This window comes from Dendrobates tinctorius, unplaced genomic scaffold, assembly GCF_039654945.1.
Source record: "Dendrobates tinctorius isolate UK_male_01 unplaced genomic scaffold, ASM3965494v1 ptg000021l, whole genome shotgun sequence".
Classification (NCBI taxonomy): domain Eukaryota; kingdom Metazoa; phylum Chordata; class Amphibia; order Anura; family Dendrobatidae; genus Dendrobates; species Dendrobates tinctorius.
Window position 1 is genome coordinate 38011759 of NW_027361689.1, and position 19496 is coordinate 38031254.

The window sequence follows — 19496 nt, forward strand, 5'->3', positions numbered from 1 at the left end:
ATCACCGCTCCGCACACATCCCATCTGTGACATCACCGCTCCGCACACATCCCCATCTGTGACATCACCGCTCCGCACACATCATCTGTGACATCACCGCTCCGCACACATCCCCGTCTGTGACATCACTGCTCCGCACACATCCCCCATCTGTAACATCACTGCTCCGCACACATCCCCATCTGTGTCATCACTGCTCCGCACACATCCCCATCTGTGACATCACCGCTCCGCACACATCCCCATCTCTGCTCCGCACACATCCCCATCTGTGACATCACTGCTCCGCACACATCCCCATCTGTGACATCACTGCTCCGCACACATCCCCATCTGTGACATCACCGCTCCGCACACATCCCCATCTCTGCTCCGCACTCATCCCCCATCTGTAACATCACCGCTCCGCACACATCCCCATCTGTGTCATCACCGCTCCGCGCACACATCCCCTATCTGTGACGTCACTTCTCCGCACACATCCCCATCTGTGACGTCACTGCTCCGCACACATCCCCATCTGTGACCATCCCCATCTGTGACATCACCGCTCCGCACACATCCCATCTGTGACATCACCGCTCCGCACACATCCCCATCTGTGACATCACCGCTCCGCACACATCATCTGTGACATCACCGCTCCGCACACATCCCCGTCTGTGTCATCACCGCTGCGCACACATCCCCTATCTGTGACATCACTGCTCCGCACACATCCCCCATCTGTGACATCACTGCTCTGCACACATCCCCATCTGTGTCATCACCGCTGCGCACACATCCCCATCTGTGTCATCACCGCTGCGCACACATCCCCTGTGACATCACTGCTCCGCACACATCCCCCATCTGTGACATTACTGCTCTGCACACATCCCCATCTGTGACATCACTGCTCCGCACACATCCCCATCTGTGACATCACTGCTCCGCACACATCCCCATCTCTGCTCCGCACACATCCCCATCTGTGACATCACTGCTCCGCACACATCCCCATCTCTGCTCCGCACACATCCCCATCTGTGACATCACTGCTCCGCACACATCCCCATCTCTGCTCCGCACACATCCCCATCTGTGACATCACTGCTCCGCACACATCCCCATCTGTGACATCACTGCTGTCGGGATCCCTCAGATATCTCTTTCATCTGAAGGACCGATGTTCTTGGGTGTAAGGCACCATATGTCTCTAATTGATTGCTCCGTCGAGAAGAATAACACAGACGCAAGCTGTATAATACAACTCGGGATGCCTGCCAAGACGCCTCTGGCTTATCAGTTAGGCTTCCATCTTTTATAGCAAAGAATTTAGACATTTACAGTCATGCGCAGTATAAAATGATTTCACAACTTGTTTTCTACAAAGAAAGTCATATAGGCTAAAAAAACAGGAGTATTTGACCTTGGTTCACAAGGGAGATGTCTGAGACATCTCCTCGAAGAAAAGATAAAGTTCAGCAGAATTCATTTAACTCATTCAGTTCTTATCATTCCCCCCTTTGACATCTTCATTTTCCACAATCTGGAACACTGGATCCTGCAACAACAGCGGATAGTGGCTCGTTCACCAGGTACTATCCCAGGCCGACGGGTTGCCCAAGGGAGACAGGTCTTCTACCTTCTCCATCCCCCAGATACTGAAGCCACGTCCATCATTGCAAGAGTACGCTCCTTCATGCCAGAAATGAGATGTCAATCTAGGACTCAAAGGAATAATAGTTAAATTCTTGTTGTTTACAGTCAAACTTCCTTATCTATTTCTGCATCTTTTCTTGCATACAGAGATACACCAAAAAACAAGTTTCAGTAGCACATATATTATAAGGAGACAAACGGCAATACGTAATAAACTTAGTATAATCCCAGCTATCCAGGATCCAATACCCTTAAACCAATTAGCTGGATTAAGAAAGGAGAAAGTGTCTGACCACCAACCATCTTTAGTAAGATCATTGTCTTTATCATACTGATCTCTAAGTCTCAGGACTTCAGAAGGAGACAAGCCTGTGTTTCTATTTGGAGTGTGTCTGACTGAAAAGAGTGCAAGAGGCAAGCACTCCACCCAGCTCTTTCCTGTGTCTGCCATGGCCTTTTGAATTTTCAGTTTGTGTCCCATTTAGTCTTTCCACTTTCCCACTACCTTGTGGCCTATATGGTGTATGAAATGTTTGCTGTACACCCGGGGCCTGCATGACTTCCCTCTTTATTTCTCCCGTGAAGTGTGCACCCCTATCTGTTTCTGTGGTTTCTGGGACACCATACCTGCAGATCAGTTCTTTCATCAGTTTGTCTGTAGTCATTTTATCATTTGCACGTTTTACCGGATAGGCTTCCGGCCAACCAGAGAAGAGATCTACACATACTAGTATATTTGCATACACTCCTACCTTGGTAGCTGTATGTCGTCAATCTGCCGTCTCTGAAACGGGTAGAGAGGCCTAGGTGTCGCTTTCTTAGGGACTTTTACTGTTTTACCTGGGTTGTGCTGTGCACAGATGAGGCATGATTGTACAAGTTTCGCGGCTGCGTAACTGAAGCCAGGAGCGATCCAGAAGGCATCTACCATGGCACACATGTGACTTTTTGAGGTGTGATTGGGGCCATGTGCTGCTTGCGCCATGATTGGGAACAGGGACTTTGGTGGGCACATTTTATCCTTATTCTCCCATACTCCATTTGAGTTCAGCTCAGCTCCCAGTCTCCCCCGGTGTACCTTCTCTGTTTGGGCAGCTTTATGCTGGAGGGATTTCAGGACATCTAGACCCAATGTGGCTGGAATACGCTGACTCCCCGCCACCGTCCACTGCTCTCTCTAGGCCGCCTTGTGCTATTTTAGCAGCCTCGTTCGCCCTTCTATTGCCCTCTACCTCCACGGAGTCACCTTTGTGTGTGCTTTTACCTTGACAATGCCAACCTGGACTGGTAACATCAATGCCTCCATCAATTGTTTCACCAGTTCTGCATTTTTAATGGGCTTCGAATCTGTGAAAATATTAGCGACTTTACCTGCAGCGGCTCTACACGCCTCAGTGAGTGCCTTCAACTCTGCCTCCTGCGCCGACATGTGAGGAGAGAGTGGTTCCGCTCGGATTACCTCATGTGGATACTACTGCATATCCAGTGTAGAATCGTCCATCCTGGTGGTATCTGGGGCCATCTACAAAAAAGAAACTCAAAGTCTGCATTAGGAACAGGTTTTTCATGAATGTGTGCAAACCCAACTGTCTCCTGACTCATCAGTTCTATGCAGACATGTTTATGCGTCATGTCAAAGTATCCTTCCTCACTCACTAATATGGTCACCAATTCCCGCTTTTCTGAATCCACAGGCAGGAGGGTGGCTGGATTCAAAACGTTACATCTTTTGAGGAGTGACATACTCAGGAATTAGTAGAGCACACTCAAGTCGGAGCTGTCTGGCCATAGACAGATGTTTTGGTTGAACTTGTAGGAGTATGGCAGGATGTCATGTGGGGAATAGATTGTCAAAAGAAACGTCAGTGTGATCTCACATGCCTTCCCTATTACGTCTCCACTTTTTTCCTTGTGCTCCAGCATACATGACAGGTCGTTTTATTGTCCTTGTTTGCTCAATTTCTTTAGCTACCTTAAGGAGGTCTTTCGGATCTACATATCTCCATTCAGGTCTGACTGTCTGTACTGCGTCTCGTAAGTCTTTGTTCATACCGTCAATGAATGCATTCACCAGTATTCTAACATCAAGTGGGTTTATGCAAATGTACCCCATGTCTGCCCATTTCAGCTGTAACCGTCCAAAGTACATCTCTACACTCTCTCCTTTTTGCTGTGTCACATTAGTCAGGAGTACAGACTGCTCTGATTGTTCCACTGCAGCCCATTGTCTTAGTGACTCACAGTACGTCTCCCCAGATCATGCAGATTTATCATCCATGCCCCAAGCCTGATCCTTTGTCACATCTGTGTGTCTTAATTATATGATCTAGTGCGTCACCTGCCTTTAAACTCACCAACCTCTCTAGGTCTGCCCAGGTACACTTATATGTCTGCTGTACTTCCTTTATGTGTCTGTAAAACGGGAATGGTTGGTCTTCAGGGTCAGGCAGCTGCTTCAGCAAAGCTAGCTGGTCAGAGGGGCTCCAGGGATAATACACCTGTATCTTTCTTATTCTAGTCACACTTCTAGGTCCTGATGGGGTTGGTCGTCTGATGTCTACTGTCAGCTTACTCCTCAAGGGCCAATGTCCCCACTACCCACACTATTATGTCAGCTTCTTATGATCTTGTCTGGATAGGATTTAGTGCAATTCTCTTAGGTCAGTAGCACAGGTCACACAAGTAGCTATTCAGTCTGGGTTTGTCTGAGTCTGACCACAGTGTTTACAAGTCCATCTGTTTTGTCTGGGTCTCTGGTTACACTTTGTCAATCAAACATTCATAATACACCTTCCATACTGCTGCACATTCTCAAGCATCATTTATTCACTTGCTATTTTCTTCCCTTGTCTGTGCCTTTTTGTACATCCAAACATTCACACTCTGGTATTTTTGCCTTTTTCAATATTTGTCCCACTTGTTTTACTGCTTCCTTCCTTCTCTGTCTTTTGTAATTTGACACAATTTGCTATACAAATCAATCACACAACTAGAAGCAGGTTCAAACACATTAATGACCAAGCAATCTCTTACAATGACCAAACAATCACTTACAATTCCCTTCTAAATTAGGCACCATATCTTACTTTTAACTTCCAATCTTCAATTAAGTACTGTTGCTTTAAAATGCACAAATCTTTCAGCGCGTACCTTACGGATAGAATTACAGAGAATTTTGAGCACAGCTCACACTCAGCAGAGATAAGAGCGAAGGGAGAAGAAAAACTGCGCAGCGCCATCCTTCCTCCCTCCCGTCAGAATGCAGCATCGTCCTTCACAGAATTCTGTAGTTCTTTAGACTTATCAAAATCAATTTCTACAAAGAAACTCAAAATCACGGGATTTCACTGTGAGGGCAGATAACTGTATAATGAGATTAACCATGCCTTGCCCTTTTTCTGGCCAAATGCATTCAGGAAACTTTACAATGTAATGCCACATATAACACGAACTATATCATTACTCAATTCATTCAGTCTCAGATGTAGATTTGAAATATCTATAACGCATCTGTCCGGGATTCCACCACAACTAGAAAGGTCACAAATCTCTTGACACAAAAATGATGTGTGATGATTCATTCATACGTGCTCATTCACTGATTTTTTTTTTTTTTTTACTCAATTACTCATCTCTCATCTTATTCAGAGGTTCTCATAGACATATATACAAGGATTCACACAGCCTGACTATCTTGCACTTTGGATTTGATTAATACTTTTTCCAGGTTCTTTGCTGCACTACTTCCATATCTATCCTCAATTATATCACATAACCGGTCTCCTTCTTCGAGTGTCTTTCCCTGATTGTTCCCCATTTTATCTTTTATTCTTATCCTGTTTTTCTTGTTTCTTTCCTGTTAATCCTCTCTTCCTTAGGTGGTGTATTGGGTAAGCTCAAGACTAGGCTCTACTATACCTCGTTACCTTCTTCCTAAGGTGCCAACAGGTTAAACGGGGTGTCTGTTCCTCCTTGTACTACGTGTCTCGTGTACTTATATGCTAGGTAGCATCCGAACAGTAACACTCCCACAACACACAGGATTATAAACAAAGTATCCATTTATCGGGGTTCTTCAGTCATATCCTGTCACAGGCTCATTTCGTGGTCCTGTGCTCATTCGGTCACACTCTTATCTGTCACAAGGTTTATTCGTAAAGGGTGTTGATTTAAGCTTAGGCGGTGACCTCCCCGAAAGGACGCTGTCACATAAACCAGTTAGGCAATATCACCACTCTTTGAACGAATACCTACTGTGCAGCTTATTTTTCTACTTTCCACAACCTTTCAAATCAAAGTAGCCATTCAACAACCTCCCTGATTCCTAACACGGAATCTTCTATTGTGGAGAACTTGTCCGTCGGGGCTTTGCAGCATGAACTGTTCACCCAGCCTTATATTCCGTAATGTCAGACCTCTCCCATTTCGATTTGCATCAGCTCTTTTTCTAAAAATAGCTGTGCACAGACAGAACCTACAGTAACCTCTCATTCGAGCAGAAATTACATATACGTGTCACACCCGATTTCCTCAGAGTTCTTATATGGACCTGATCTTACGGCCCCCTCCTCTACTAGATTCCCCTTTATACGGACCTTAGTTATAATGATAGATTATGAAGAGCAGAGAAGACAAAAATTGATCTCTTACCTGGCCAGGTGTTTAGGTCTGCTGTTCACAATTTCATCAGTAACTGGAGTGGTCTGTAGATCGGGTAGTCTTGGAGAGGTGCCTATATCAGGTCCCTGTTTCGGGTGCCAGGAAACTGTCGGGATCCCTCAGATATCTCTTTCATCTGAAGGACCGATGTTCTTGGGTGTAAGGCACCATATGTCTCTAATTGATTGCTTCGTCGAGAAGAATAACACAGACGCAAGCTGTATAATACAACTCGGGATGCCTGCCAAGACGCCTCTGGCTTATCAGTTAGGCTTCCATCTTTTATAGCAAAGAATTTAGACATTTACAGTCATGCGCAGTATAAAATGATTTCACAACTTGTTTTCTACAAAGAAAGTCATATAGGCTAAAAAAACAGGAGTATTTGACCTTGGTTCACAAGGGAGATGTCTGAGACATCTCCTTGAAGAAAAGATAAAGTTCAGCAGAATTCATTTAACTCATTCAGTTCTTATCACTGCTCCGCACACATCCCCATCTGTGACATCACCGCTCCGCACACATCCCCATCTCTGCTCCGCACACATCCCCCATCTGTAACATCACCGCTCCGCACACATCCCCATCTGTGAAATCACTGCTCCGCACACATCCCCATCTGTGACATCACCGCTCCGCACACATCCCCATCTCTGCTCCGCACACATCCCCCATCTGTAACATCACCGCTCCGCACACATCCCCCATCTGTAACATCACCGCTCCGCACACATCCCCCATCTGTGACATCACCGCTCCGCACACATCCCCATCTCTGCTCCGCACACATCCCCCATCTGTAACATCACCGCTCCGCACACATCCCCATCTGTGAAATCACTGCTCCACACACATCCCCATCTGTGACATCACCGCTCAGCACACATCCCCATCTCTGCTCCGCACACATCCCCCATCTGTAACATCACCGCTCCGCACACATCCCCATCTGTGACATCACTGCTCCGCACACATCCCCATCTGTGACATCACCGCTCCGCACACATCCCCATCTCTGCTCCGCACACATCCCCCATCTGTAACATCACCGCTCCGCACACATCCCCCATCTGTAACATCACCGCTCCGCACACATCCCCCATCTGTGACATCACTGCTCCGCACACATCCCCATCTCTGCTCCGCACACATCCCCCATCTGTAACATCACCGCTCCGCACACATCCCCCATCTGTAACATCACCGCTCCGCACACATCCCCCATCTGTGACATCACCGCTCCGCACACATCCCCCATCTGTAACATCACCGCTCCGCACACATCCCCATCTGTGAAATCACTGCTCCGCACACATCCCCATCTGTGACATCACCGCTCCGCACACATCCCCATCTCTGCTCCGCACACATCCCCCATCTGTAACATCACCGCTCCGCACACATCCCCATCTGTGACATCACTGCTCCGCACACATCCCCATCTGTGACATCACCGCTCCGCACACATCCCCATCTCTGCTCCGCACACATCCCCCATCTGTAACATCACCGCTCCGCACACATCCCCCATCTGTAACATCACCGCTCCGCACACATCCCCCATCTGTGACATCACTGCTCCGCACACATCCCCCATCTGTGACATCACTGCTCCGCACACATCCCCATCTGTGACATCACTGCTCCGCACACATCCCTATCTGTGACATCACTGCTCAGCACACATTCCTGATAGAATTCTGTGTCATTAGCGCCCCCCAGTGGGCAGTGACCTCACGTGTTGTCTCATCACTGGGGATCTCTGACCTCCTAAAATCCTGTTTTGTTGTGGTTCAAATTTAAAGCAAATTTCTCTAATGACAATAAAGACTTTATATTAATAACAGCAAATATTTCCCCCTTATGGAGCTGAACTCCCCCAATAACTCCGCTTCGTCACTCCCGCCGCCTGTTCCTGCACACATGAGAGAAGAGAAACTGGCGCCATTTTACCTCAGACAACATCACGTCACCCATAGGCCTGCGCCGGTGAACCTTACGCTGATTGGCTGCACGTGCACCACGTGGCCGCACGTCTCGTCAGGTGACTCGGCTCCTGCGTTCAGCCCGCTGGGGCTTGTTGTGACGTCATATTTGGCGCGCAGACCGGCGGTGTCTGAGGGTGAAGAGCTTCCTGTTAGGAGAGGCGGTGAGTTCTTCGGGTTCTGGCCGCTATTCTCGGTCCTGTGTCTGCGGCTCCTCTCCATCATAGTGGTCACTTTGTTGCACGTTATAAGGAAGCATCGCTCAGCTCTGGCCTCTAGTCTTATGCGAGACCTCGTTGTTGCTTTTGCGTCCAATCACAATGCAGTTTTCATTTCTTCTAGTAGTCTTTCAGAATGAAAGGTGCGCTCTGATTGGTTGCAAGCTGAACAGCGATTTTTAGTGCTTGTTATTCATACTAATAACTGCAGGATGCGGCATCAGCTTTGGACGCCATGTTTGTTTCCATAACAGCGGGGACTTTAAAGGGGTGGTCCAAAGAAAAATTAATTTTCCTCCTAAAAGTCTGGATGACTTCATCAGGAAATACTGCATTAATCAAACGCGTTGAATAAACCGCCCTCCTTTCTGTGAAACGCTTTGGACCTTCGATTATTGGGCAGCGCGGACTATATCCACATTATCCCTTTCGTCTGTCTCAGCGTTGGGGCAGTCTGTCTCCACTGAATGCAGTTTTTACCTGTGATTTGTACATTTTGGTGATCAATGATCGCTCCTGAAAGAGAGAGAAGCCGATTTCTCCGATCAGATATATGACAAGGTTTCTTACTTTCACGATTGATTTATAAAAGCTGAAGGCGACGGTTGCTGTGTATCCCCTCGCCGACATCCGCCGTACTAGTCTGTAGCAGGTGTAAGGCGTGGGCTTACAGGGTGATGTAATGGCCGTGTGTCGCTCGCAACCATGAACCTGTTAAATGCCACTGACAGCTGCGATAACCGCACACCACCAGCATGACAGCAATGTTTTAATGGCTTTAAAATGGGGCCGGCTGGTCACTTCTGATAGCCACCCCATCTGCGACATCTTATAGGAAATTTTTTTTTTTTTTGGTCACCACACTACCCTAAAAAAAAATATAATACTCCATCACGATGTCTTATGTAAGGCCTCTTTCACACTTCAGTTTTTTGCATCAGTCAAAATCCGCCAAAAGGACGGATGCTGGATCCGTTTTAGAACTGATGACAACGGATGCCACCCATCCGTTTTTTTTGACGGATCCGCAAAATGAAGAATTTTAAAGGAATCGCAGCCTGGAAAAGGAGAGAGAGAGAGAGAAAAAGAGAGAGAAAGAGAGAAAGAAAATGAGAATTTTTTTTGGTCCGGCACCCAGAAAGAATTTCGGGTTAAATGAGTGTCTGGAGGATCCGCCAGAGAAAAAAACGTTGCAAGCTCAGTTTTGAATTCTTTGAGGATGGTGACGGACAGCAACTTTTGGCGGATCCTCAAAAAAAAACGGATGCTACGGACAGCAATCCGTCACAATCCGCCAATAATGGAAGTCAATGGGGGAAAAAAACGGATCCTCAAAAAAAAATTGAGGATCCGTTTTTTTCAAAACCTGGCGGATTGTGACTGATTGTAAAAAACTGAAGTGTGAAAGAGGCCTAACCCAAAATGAAAACTAAAGTACAGTGTGCAATAAAAATAGGGAAAATGTTGCAACAATTTTAATAACTGTAAGCTGGAAAGCCGCAGATACATGGCAGCACACGGACGTTTTCTAGCATTTCCTAGACGTTTCGATTAAGCTGCACGCAGACGATGGTAAATACCGAGATCCTGTATGACAGGACTCTCAGGCTCTGTGCCCACATTGCAGAAATGCTGCAGAAATGTCCACAGCATTTCCGCAACTCCCCGCCGCGGGTAAAAACGCATGCGGTTTCCCGCAAAACATGCTTTTTGCAAGCGTTTTTAGCTTGCAGAATGCTTGCGCTTTTCCAAGCATCGCTTGGAATGTGATTGACAGGTTGGTCACACATGTCAAGCATCGTGTTTGACAAGTGTGACCAACTTACTATTGATGCTGCCTATGCAGCATCAATAGTAAAAGATAAAATGTTGAAAATAATTTAAAAAAAAATAGGGATATACTCACCTTTTGTCGGCCCCCGAAGTCCTCCCAGTCGTCATTGTTGCTGGCGGCAAGTTCCATTCCCAGGGATACCTTGCGACAATGACCTCTCATCCCTGGGAACAGAAGATGCTGGCAGCGTGGCTGAGAGGCGGGAGGATTCCGGGGGGCCGACAGAAGGTAAGTATATCCCTATTTTTTACAGGGATAATGTACCCAGGGCCTGGAGGAAAGTCTCTTCTCCTCCAGACCCTGGTTACCATCCACACATGAAGCACTCACTTTACGCATGGTGGGCATTGCTACATGCATAAAGTGAGCGTTTCAATGCAATCCTATTGCAGCGGAATCGCCACAATTCCGCAGAAATAATGGACATGCTGCGGATTTTACCGCTATGCGATTCCGCAGTGGGAAAATCCGTAGCATTGACACAGCAACTGCGGAATCCCATAGGATTGCATGGGGATGCGGTTTTTAAGCGTTTCCACTTTCCACGGCCACAAAAACGCGGTGGAAACACTAAAAAAAAACCAACGTGGGCACACAGCCTTACTGTCTACTGTGAATGTGATAAATACCAGCTGTTAAATGTACAGTATCTGAAGAAAGCCTGAGCAGCCATATTTGTATCTTTGCTATTGTGGTTTGAGGTCGCTTCTTAGATTTATATACATTTTTATCCAGGTCACTAATGTACAGCGGCGCAGCCTAAGGATATATGCCTGAACCTTTACATTGTGACATGGCAATTACTCATGGACTATTTTAACCAAAGCAGGTGCTGCCTCGCTCGTGATTCATTGAGATTTACCAATAAATAGAAATGTTGTTGTGCTGCTTTTTTGTTGTTGTTTTTTTTTTTTTTTTTCCCAGAGTAATTCTCCTGAATGTCAAGCCCTTCTCCGAGTGCAGTAAATTATAAACGCTCTCTTAGAGACATTAAGTGCTTTTGAAACAATGAGATGTTTTTTGTTTTTTTTTGCTAATGACTCTTGGTATACTTGCATCGAATCTGCTTCTTCAGATCAAGAATAATGGATTGTATTCTGCAAACCCAAAATACAAAAGTTTTTCAAAACCAATTCTGGCCTAAGTTAACATGTAGTTTTTATTGTTTTTTTTTTTTTTTTTTGGTTGTGCAACTGATCCTCTGTTAGCCCCTATCTACCCCGTGCCATATGTATCTGTTGCAGACAAGTAGGCCTTAAAGGGAACCGGTCACCACTTTTTCACAATGTAAACAAAAGCCACCACTTTTAATCCCTTAGGCCTGTTTCACACATCAGTTTTTTTTTTGTCAGTTAAAATCCGCTAAATGGCGGACAATGGATCCGTTCCTGTACTGACCACAATGTTTGGAACCGGATCGTTGTTTTAACCCCTTTCTGCCATTAGACGTACTATCCCGTCCATGTGCCTTGGGACTTAATTCCCAAGGATGGGATAGTACGTCTAATGCGATCAGCGGCGCCCATGTGGTGAGCGCCGCTGATCGCGGCCGGGTGTCAGCGGCCGGGTGTCAGCTGATTATCACAACTGACACCCAGCACAATGTGTCAGCCCGACACGTTAACCCCTTGTACACCACGATCAAACACGATCGCGGTGTACCGGGGGTTAAAGGGAAGCATCGGCAGGGAGGGGGCTCCCTCCGTGCTTCCCTGAGCCCCCCACGGCAGCGCAGTGTGCAGCGCTGCTGCGGGGGACTCCTTCCCTATAGGCCTCCGCATCCAAGATGGCGACGGTGGCCTGTAGGGAGCTGACCTCCTCACTGTCTGCAAAGCGCAGGCATGAGGAAGTCTGCCTGTGACAGATTGCTGATCTGTCACAGTGATCTGTAATGTGACAGATCAGCGATCTGTCACAGGACAGTGATGTCCCACCTGGGACTATGTAATAAAGTTAAAAAAAAAAAAAAAAGTGTAAAAATAATTTTAAAAAAATCTGTAAATAAATTAGTAAAAAAAAAAATATTTATATTCCCCAATTCATTTTTTTGAAAATAATAATAAAAAAAAAACAATAAAAGTACACATATTTGGTATCGCCACGTCCGTAACGACCCGCCCTATAAAACTTTCCCATTAATTAACCCCTTTAGCGAACCCCTTAAAAAATAAAAAAATAAGCAAAAAATAATGATTTATTATCATACCACCGAACAAAAAGTGCAATAACGCGCGATCAAAAAGACGCATATAAATATCCATGGTACCGCTGAAAACGTCATCTTGTCCCGCAAAAAACGAGCCGCCATACAGCATCATCAGCGAAAAAATAAGTTATAGCTCGCAGAATAAAGCGATGCAAAAATAATTATTTTTTATATAAAATTGTTTTCATTGCAAAAAACCGACAAAACATAAACAAACGACCTAAATGAGGTATCGCTGTAACCATACTGACCCAAAGAATAAAACCGCTTTATCAATTTTACCGCACGCGGAATGGTGTAAACGCACCCCGCCCAAAAGAAATTCATGAAACGCTGGTTTTTGTTAATTCTGCGTCCCAAAAATCGGAATAAAAATCGATCAAAAAATGTCACGTGCCCGAACATGATACCAATAAAAACGTCAACTCGTCCCGCAAAGAATAAGACCTCACATGACTCGGTGGGTCAAAATACGGAAAAATTATAGCTCTCAGTATGTGGTGATGCAAAAACTATTTTTACAATAAAAAGCGTCTTTTAGCGTGCGACAGCCGCCAAACATAAAAACCGCCATAAATAGTAAATCAACCCCCCGTTATCACCCCCTTAGTTAGGGAAAAATAATAAAATATAAAAAAAAAAGTATTTTTTACCCTTCGCCACGACAGCACCCACTGGAGGTTTCGGATCCATTTGGAACAGGAAATCCTACAGGAAAGATAAAAGGGGCGGTCCGCCTTTCCTCCTCAGTTTTGGTTTCCTGTTCCAAACGGAGCCACGATATCCTTCAGGAAGAATACCTGGGCCATGCATGCCGCCTGTGCAGTCTCCATGGGAACGGCAGGGGCTGCGGTCCGGAGGTAGCGTCGGGGGAGATTCTGTTAGACGGCTCCCCCCTCGTCTGGTGAATGGAGGGTGATGACGGGGTCCGGGGCGGGCCGCCCCGTCTCACCCAGGAGCGCGCCGGTAGGCACCAGGATGCACCGCTGCGGTAAGAGTGCCTGTGGCGCAGAAGAAGGCGGTGGCGGTGCATGGAGAGCGGGGGCCGCACATAAAAGCGGCGCAGTAGCCGGCCGGCGCAGAGTCTCCTGACCCCCCGGAAGTAATGGTTGAACTTCCGGGGCGGGATGGCTGAGAGCTCGTCAGCGCATGCGCGCGGTGATCCCAGGGAGGAGGAGCGACTTCGGGTGGGGCGGCAGAAAAAAAAAAGGGAAACTATTTAAACAGCGCTGCAGCTGAGCGGCGATGCAGCAATGTCGTCCCCAACGGAAGCGCAAGCTCCAGCTGGGGATTCTGCAGGAGGTAGCTCCACCAGGGACCGCAACACCAGAATGGACACCGGCCGCAGGAATGAAGCAGGAGAATCAAGGCCTAGGACGGGATCTCAGCCATCTGATCCGGTAATATAAGGCTTCACTGGGTGAGTGTGCAAAGTATATACTCTGCCTACTAAGCTGACCTCTCCTCCCCCCCCCCCCCCCCCCTGCCTTGGTGTCCCCTTCTAGACAAAGAAAAAGGATAAATCTAAGCATAAAGAATGTGCGTTATGCTCTGGACCTCTCCCTGACTCCTACCCTAAGAAGCTCTGTAAGCAGTGCACCAGAGAGACAAAGCAGGGGGCCGCATTGTCGACAAAAGACATTAGAGCTATAATCAGGGAGGAGATACCGGCTATTAACCGCGCCAAAACTCCCTCAGAGACTGGCAGCAAAAAACAGATAACCCTCAGCTCAGAGTCAGAGGAAGAAGGGGGGTTAATCTCTGACTCCTCACTCACATCCTCGTCGTCATCAGACATGGAGGGACGGTCATGTTTCACCCTGGATAGTGTGGACAACCTAGTTAAATCGGTGAGAAGCACTATGGGGTGTGAGGAACCAAGGGGTGCCCAAACCGCACAAGAGATAATGTTTGCGGAATTGGCGGAAAAGAAGAGAGCGTTCCCGGTAATACCGGCAATTAAGGCCCTAATAAAAAGGGAATGGGAAAAACACGACCAAAGAAGTTTTCTCCCATCAGCCTCAAAAAGAAAGTATCCATTTAGCGATGAGGAGCTATTAAAATGGACCAAAGTGCCAAAAGTGGATGCCGTTATATCCTCTACCTCGAAACAATCTGCTATTCCAGTAGAGGACGCAGGCTTGTTGGCAGACCCGTTAGACTGCAAAGCAGAATCATCATTGAAGAGGTCTTGGGAATCTACCACAGATATTTTTAAGCCAGCGGTAGCCAGCACATGCACCACTAGATCTATGCTCGTGTGGTTGGACCAGCTGGATCAACAAATCGAGCAAAAGGTGTCCAGAGAAAAATTACGGGCCGCTATCCCATTAATCAGAGGGGCAGCTGCCTTTATGGCTGATGCTTCGGCGGACACTCTGCGGCTGGCAGCAAGATCAGCAGCTCTTGTGAACAACGCCAGACGCGTGTTGTGGATGAAGAGCTGGAAGGGGGACGCGCAATCAAAGGCTAAGATTTGTGCAACCCCATGCGAGGGTGAGTTTCTCTTCGGGAAAGAGTTAGCATACTCGCCAAAGCAAAGGAGAGGAAGTCGGCCCTCCCTGACCCTTCTATCCCTTTCTATAGGAGAACCTTTAAGAGGCGACCGTTTGGAAGGAGGAGGCAAACGGAAAGATCAAATAGATGGGCCGCAAAAGAAGAGAAACAAAAGGGTACCATGTTCAGGGGTCCAACATTCCGAAGTGAAAATAGAAATTAAGAAATCAGACCCACCTGTAGGGGGTAGATTACGTTTCTTTTATTCAAAATGGGAACAAATATCCTCAAACCCATGGATCTTGGGTATTATTAAAGAAGGAATGAAAATAGAATTCCTTCAAGACCCTTATGATTTCTTTATCCTAACCCGCCTTAACTCTATAGCCCAACAAAGGGCCCTCGAGGAAGAAATTCGGAGCCTACTATGCAAGGGGGTTTTAGTGGAGGTCCCAGAGGGACAGGAAGGTAGAGGCTTCTACTCTCCTTTATTTTTAATTTCCAAACCAGATGGTACGTTTAGAACAATTATTAATTTAAGGAAGCTTAATACGTTTATAAAAAATTATAAGTTTAAGATGGAATCAATCAGATCCGCCATAAAGCTTCTCTTTCCAAACTGTGTGATGGCGGGGATTGGCTTAAAAGATGCTTACTATCATCTTCCTATCCATAATAGATACCAAAAATATCTAAGGGTCGCAGTGGTGTTCGAAGGCAAGGTCCGTCATTTTCAATACACAGCCATGCCTTTCGGCCTCTACAGCGCCAAGAATCTTGACCAAGGTGATGGCAGAGGTGATGGCCTATCTTCGTCAAAAAGATACTTTAATCGTACCTTACTTAGACGACTTCCTAATAATCGGGAACTCGGATACCCAATGTACCGAACGAGTGGCTGATGCAATCTCATCTTTGCAGGACCTAGGCTGGATCATCAATATACAGAAGTCCAGGCTCATTCCGCAATCCCTCCAGATGTTTTTAGGGTTCCAATTGAACTCCATAACCCATAAATGTCTACTTCCTCAGGTAAAGATTGCACTAACAAAAGAGAAAGTAGAGGCAGCCATAGATAGACCACGCATGTCTCTGAGAGGGGCAATGTCGCTATTGGGGTCGCTAGATTCCTGTGCCCCTGCAGTCCGGTGGGCCCATTATCATGTCCGCACACTTCAGCATCAGATCCTCCAGGAGGAGAGGCGACATGGTGGTCACCTCGAGAGCAAGATAACCCTAACTCAGGAGGTCTTGACTTCTCTAGAATGGTGGTTAGATGATGACCATCTATCCTCAGGAGTCCCATGGGTTATAGTACCATCTTGTATCCTAACCACCGACGCTAGCCCCCAAGGCTGGGGAGCCCATATGGGGAATAGCTTTTGTCAAGGAAGATGGAATAGAGAGGAAAGAGAATACTCGTCTAATTTAAAAGAACTGACAGCAGTATACTATGCTCTACATAATTTCCTTCCACAGCTCCAACAGAAACATGTCAGGATCCTGTTGGACAACACCACCACAGTGGCCTACATAAACAGACAAGGAGGTACTCGATCAGAGACTCTGATGTCTTCTGCGGCAAGAATCTTAAGCTTAGCCCAAAGCTATATGTTGTCCCTCTCGGCTCTTCATATCAGAGGAGAGAACAACCAAGAAGCAGATTTCTTAAGCCGACACACACTTCGGCAAGGGGAGTGGTGCCTCAGTCGCCAAATCTTCCAGGACATAGTAGCTCTATGGGGGCATCCTCAAGTGGACCTCTTTGCCACAAGGGAGAACAGACAGACAAAGACCTTTGCTTCCCTGTCTCCAGCAGATCACCCAGACATACTGGATGCCCTCCAGGCCTCATGGAAGTTCAAGCTGGCATACGCCTTCCCTCCATTGATTCTCCTACCACAAGTGATTCGGAGAATCAGAGATGACAAGGCGAGAGTAATCCTGATAGCACCATTCTGGCCCAAGAGACCGTGGTTCTCGTGGCTACGAATTATGTCAGTGACAGATCCTTGGGTTCTCCCCTCAAATCCCAACCTACTCTCCCAAGGCCCTTTCTTCCACCCTCAAGTGGACAACTTACACTTGACGGCGTGGAACTTGAAAGGCACCTATTAAGATCAAGAGGCTTTTCGGAATCATTAATTACTACGCTCCTACAGAGCAGGAAGCAGTCCACGACCCAAATTTATAAAAGAATATGGAAGAAATTCCTACAGTTTCATACAGCATCTCATACAGCAGAAGTCCCAATAGTTCCTATCTTGGAATTCCTACAAAAAGGGAAGGAGTTGGGCTTGGCAGTAAACACACTGAAAGTACAGGTGTCTGCGTTGGGGGCGCTGTATGGCCATAATATAGCAGGCAATAAGTGGATATCACAATTCATTACAGTGTGTGAAACAATAACTCCGGTTCACATACCTACAATCCCTACATGGGACTTAAACCTGTTGTTAGACGCCCTGACAGAAGAACCTTTTGAGCCGATAGATATGATTTTCCTTAAATATTTATCATTTAAGACGGCCCTCTTGGTAGCACTGACATCCGCTAGGAGAGTGGGTGATATCCAGGCCCTGTCCATAGATCCACCCTTTTTACAGGTATACCAAGATAGATTAATATTAAAGCCAGACCCCTCATACCTGCCTAAGGTATCAACAAAGTACCATAGGTCTCAGGAGATACTCCTCCCAACCTTCTTTGAAGATCCCTCCACTCCGGAAGAGCAGAAATTCCACACTTTGGACGTCAGAAGAACTGTCCTAAAGTATATTGAAAGGTCCGAGAGCTGGAGGCAGTGTAGGGCTCTGTTCATTTCTTTTCAGGACTGTAAAAAAGGGTATGGAGTCACAAAGAGCACCATTTCCCGATGGATCAGGGATGCCATTCGTTTAGCCTACTCTACAAAAAATGAAGATCCTCCGGAAGGCATCAGAGCACATTCCACCAGAGCAATGGCGGCCTCCTGGGCGGAGAGGGGAGACGTTCCAATTGAAACCATATGTAAGGCGGCAATTTGATCATCCCCTTCTACCTTCTATAGACACTATAGACTTGACCTTTCGTCTACTTCTGACCTAAGCTTTGGCGGGACTGTCCTTAGCACGGTGGTCCCACCCAGGTGATGGTCTCTGGAATCTCTCCAGTGGGTGCTGTCGTGGCGAAGGGTAAAAAGCCGGATTACTTACCGGTAATGCTCTTTTAATGAGTCCACGACAGCACCCGCTCACTTCCCTCCCTGCTAGAAATATCAATATTAAAAGTATATCGGCTAAAGTTGGATAAGTAAAGTTACAAATACAAGACATTGCCTAATCCTTGGCGGTCCTCCTGGTACTCTGAAATGCAAAACTGAGGAGGAAAGGCGGACCGCCCCTATTATCTTTCCTGTAGGGTTTCCTGTTCCAAATGGGGCGGATCCGATACCTCCAGTGGGTCCTGTCGTGGACTCATTAAAAGAGCATTACCGGTAAGTAATCCGGCTTATTTCCATTTTCCCGTTAGGGTTAGGGCTAGGGTTAGGGGTGTGTTGGGGTTAGGGTTGGAGTTAGAATTGGGGGTTTCCACTGTTTGGGCACATCAGGGGCTCTCCAAATGCAACATGGCGTCTGATCTCAATTCCAGCCAATTCTGCGTTGAAAAAGTCAAATGGTGCTCCTTCCCTTCCAAGCTCTGCCATGCGCCCAAACAGTGTTTTACCTCCACATATAGGATGTCAGCCTACTCAGGACAAATTGCAAAACAACTTTTGGGGTCCAATTTCTCCTGTTACCCTTAGGAAAATAAAAAATTGGGGCAAAAATATCATTTTTGTGGAAAAAAATGATTTATTTTTTTTTTTTATTTTCATGCCCAGGCGTTATAAACTTCTGTGAAGCACTTGGGGGTTCAAAGTGCTCACCACACATCTAGATAAGTTCCGTGGGGGGTCTAGTTTCCAAAATAGGGTCACTTGTGGGGAGTTTCAATAGTTTAGGTACATCAGGGGCTCTCCAGACGCACATGACACCCGCAGACCAATCCATCAAAGTCTGCATTCCAAAACGTCACTACTTCCCTTCCGAGCCCCGACGTGTGCCCATATAGTTCTTTTCTCCCACATATGAGGTATCAGCGTACTCAGGACAAATTGGACAACAACTTTTGGGGTCCAATTTTGCCTGTTACCCTTGGGAAAATAAAAAAATTGGAGACTAATTGATCATGTTTGGGGAAAAAAATGATTTTTTTATTTTCACGCCCGGGCGTTATAAACTTCTGTGAAGCACTGGGGGGTTCAAAGTGCTCACCACACATCTAGATAAGTTCCTTAGGTGGTCTAGTTTCCAAAATGGTGTCATTTGTGGGGGGTTTCTACTGTTTTGGTACATCAGGGGCTTTCCAAACGCGACATGGTGTCCTATCTCAATTCCAGCCAAAAACGTCAAATGGCGCTGCTTCCCTTCCGA

The 19496-nt window shown here is 46.6% G+C and overlaps 1 protein-coding gene across 2 annotated transcripts in view; it reads left to right on the forward strand.

The window, feature by feature from the left end:
• The first annotated feature begins 7908 nt into the window (after positions 1-7908).
• TDRD15 (tudor domain containing 15) overlaps positions 7909-19496 on the forward strand; it is a 97272-nt gene continuing 85684 nt past the window's right edge. The window contains exon 1 of one of the 2 annotated variants that reach the window (XR_012230837.1): positions 7909-8452. The gene's annotated coding sequence lies outside the window, so the exon portion shown is untranslated. The remainder of the gene's footprint in view (positions 8453-19496) is intronic. The other variant, XM_073568301.1, reaches the window with a different exon arrangement.